Source organism: Fulmarus glacialis, unplaced genomic scaffold (genome assembly GCF_000690835.1).
Source record: "Fulmarus glacialis isolate BGI_N327 unplaced genomic scaffold, ASM69083v1 scaffold7668, whole genome shotgun sequence".
NCBI lineage: Eukaryota > Metazoa > Chordata > Aves > Procellariiformes > Procellariidae > Fulmarus > Fulmarus glacialis.
This window is the reverse complement of record NW_009227527.1, coordinates 34,277-38,268: the sequence shown is the minus strand read 5'-3', so window position 1 is coordinate 38,268 and position 3,992 is coordinate 34,277.

Genomic DNA, 3,992 nt, shown 5'->3' with positions numbered 1-3,992 from the left:
TTAAACCAGTGAAGTTTTAATCAAAGCATGTGCAGATTTTGTTTATCTTATTCAATAGTATAATTTATTGTTTATACAGGCAGCCTGCACCAGACCCTTACACATTCAAGTAGGGTTAAATAGTGTGTAGGTGTTTCTAAAGGTCCTTGCTTATGGAATAGGATTGTATCCATCTCCATGTCCTGGCACAAAGCAGAGGTTAAAAATACTACCTATACACCAGACTACAGGGCAGTATCATGATCTCCATACATTCAGCATAATCAGCAGTGTGAAAATGGGAAACCAGTCCTGATGGAAAACATTCAAAAATGCAACTATCCTGCGGTGGACCTTGGTTTGGGGCAAATGTAGATTCAAAGGTGAAATTGTTCCCTGTGTCTCAGATGGGCTCACTTATTAGAGGGAAAGAAAAAAAGAAGTCATTCAAAGTGAATCTCAGCTTCCAATTGGGAAAATAACTGCATATCATGTGAGCCGTAAGCAACAGGGGAGAGGCAGGTTTGTGCCATCAAGAATGACCCTTTTTTTTAAACCTTGTGCTTTCATTGGACCTGCCACTCCCAGTAGGGGTATGTCTTTAACACCATAACTTTTGCAGGTTTGGTCCTCTAGTTCATACATTTCTGTGTAAGACAAGACAGAAAACTGAGGCAATGTTTCCCTTCACTGAAGGAAAACTTCACGTTGACTCCTGTTAGCTTTGGGACAGTTCTGTCTGAGGAGTCACAGAAAATACTGTGAGCACGTACAGATGTAGACCTAGCTTGAGCTGAAGGTGACGGTGCATCTTGTCTTTACTCAGGACATGAATATGTAGAAAAAGGGTACAGGGTTTGCTGCATCACAGGGAGAGCAAGAAATGCCAGGAGCTGACCAACGAGAGCTACTAAGGACTGGCACTTTTACAGGCAAGAAACAGTGGACAGAAGAGAAACCAGCTCCTCATAGAGGTAGAGGTGTCCTTGGCCGAGGCAGAGGAAACACTTGTAAATGAGGGCACCGTCTGCGTGCTGTTTCAGCTTGCTTCCTCCAGTAGTGGTGACCCAGTTCATAGACCCCCTGATGGTGCTCCCACGGATGATTTACCGAGCTGTTGGCAGGGAGTACCAACGCGCACACATTACACTTGTCAGTGCAGGACCAACAGAGCCGTTACAGAGGGCTGTATCTGTCATCTTGCAAGGCACAGAGCCGCATTCAGCGTTCGTGGCAAGGAAGCGAGAGAAATGGGGCTTTTATTCCTTTCCCTCTCTTCCGCAGGAACTTTCAGTATTTAGCAAAGTCTGTGAAAACTGACCAGGATTCATGCTAGGAAGCAGAAGTGCATTTGGTTGACGGTGTGCAGGGATGCTCTGTATTAGTCCTGTCACTAATGTGTCACTTCCATTTTTTCCAGCTAAGAAATAATGAGCCGGAAAACTTTTTAAAGTATTCTAAAAAACTTTCCTTTCCCCAGGGCCACCAACCACACATTAGTCCACACCATACATCACTGTCTCTCACTGGCTGTTCTTTATTCCAAAGAGCACAGGCTAGTTGCAAGGGTGACTTAGCTCAGTTAAAAATTCGATTCAGGCTTAAAACTATTACAATACTATACATTTCATTGGCATTTCAGAGCAAACTAAGTTGATTGATGAGGGAAAAGAAAGATTTGTCTGAAGTATAATAGTGTCTCTTTTCTACATTTCTGACATTTCCTATACTACTTGGTGTCTAGAGACCTCAAACTGATTTTCAGATATTAATAAATTAACTTCATTCATCCTAAATAATGTATATTTCCCCATTTTGCAGAGGCATGAAAATATCAAATGAGCTTGCCTGATTTCTGCTTCTAAAAGAGCTAAGAACAAACTTGGACAATTCCAATTCTCAATCCCACCCTTGGGCCACATGGAAATATTTTTGAACCAAAGTACAATAAAGGGTTAACCACCCTATGTTACACCAGATCAAAATGAATCCTTCCCTGCATGTAAGGAGTAGGCTGGAAGATTCCTTCCTACCTATCTCACATGAAAAGATGAATGAAGGATAGAAATTGCTTTGTCTAGCCTCAAGAAAATGGTTTCAGTTCCTCAGGCTCAACTACGCTCTGACAACAGTGGAGACAAGAAACTCGCTAGGTCCAAGATATTTGTGTATTTCCCTAATTTTGCTCCTATCCAAGCACATGTTACATATACAAGCATAAAGGGGAAAAAAGGAAATAAAACTGTTAAAATGAAAAAATGCCTTTTTTTAATGTAAAGAATTGAAAGCTTTAGAATTCAGTTCATAATTCTCAACTTACATTGGTTCTTAGTATAGGCATGGTGGTTTATCCATTTCTAATCCTGCCTTGTGGACTAGCAGTGGCAGAACTTGCTAGCTTTCCATCAGTGGAAAGCAGGAATCAAAATAACAGCTGGCAGTTTACATCTTATATGTGTTCTCCTTCCATTTTATACTTGAAAAATGGTAAATATATAATTTTTATGCACAGTTCATCAGATAAACCCCACCTATTTCTTTGTTTACGGCCCCCAAACTAATTGAATAATTAGTTTTCCAATTAAAAATCCAGTTCTGTCAGATACAAAAAAGTACAGACTGCGAAAAATACTAAGATGCCTCCAAATTTCCCCTTTTGGCAAGTGGATGGGGACCTCTTCCTTCTGAAGCACTTTCTGGAGCCTTCACCAGAGGAAAATGATATTGAATCAGGCTGGAAGATACTCATAGCCCATTTTTCCCTGATATCTTTGTCATTCTTTGGCAAACACAAAGTTCTAGATGTATATTTTTATGACTCAATCAAGGTAGTTCTCCATATAAAACCCCACTCATAATGCTGGGATAAAATAACAAACCCACTAACTACACAAAAAAAAACCCAAAACACGAAAAAAAAACAACAACTCAACAACAACAACAAAACCAAAACACACAAAACAAAACAAACAAACAAGCCAAAAAAGCCCCCAAAAATGTAAACAGCAAATACATTGTACTATCTGCATCTCTTTGTGGACAGCTCTAAGAAATGATACTTTGTCCATCTCAAAGCTCACACAACTCCGGCATTATTGCAAAATACTAAGGAAACTATTATTTCTACCAGAGATTCGGTTACCCCACTTACAACTAGATGCTTTTATGCTTTTACATATGATTTCATTTCCCAGCCTGCTGGGACCAGTCACTAATTGTCTCTGTCTATTGTTGAACTTAATGGTCAACAGTATGACTTTGCCTAATTAAATAGAACAAATACTCAAAGGATAAATACCCTTCAAAAAAAACCTCACATCAGTAAATACCTTGAGAGTTGTTTTTATAGATAAACTGTGGATTAATTGTCCTTGGAGACAATCCTTTAAATATTCCTCTAACATTCCACCCCCACCTCATTGCAGAGTTTGCTCTCTCCATTTGGTACCCTCCACTGGCAAACCCACAACAAAGAAAGAAGGTAAAGTGAGCAGCCAAACTAAACCTTCAAGACATGTTGTTCTGATTGGTGATGCACATATGTTGACAAAAATACAGCTGGAAGACAAATAACCTCCATGAGGGCTGCTAGCACCAGGGAGCTACCTGGGACAGCTGTTTGGGAAGCCCGAGCGACTGTCACAGCTCCAAGGTTTGCATCTCCTCCTGGGAAATAAAAAGCCCAATGTGCAACAACCTCCTATAGCCTCACAGTCCCAAGAAGGCTTGACTGCAAGCAAGGTGTGTATGTCACCCATATGTGTGTCAATCCCTAAGCCAATGCTGGGTGAAATGCCAGAGGTGATCAACCACCACATCTGGCTATTGCTTGGGTATCCTCAATGTCCTGAAACCTTCACGTGCACCAGCTGTATCTGCAGCACCTCCCCAGCAATCCTCACTGCTCTAGAGAGTGTGCCCTGTCTTTGTTTCATGTTAGTTCCAGGCATAGTGGAGGCTGGGATTTAACCCTTCACATCACCAATTGCAGGCTGAGCTCCTCACATCTGGCA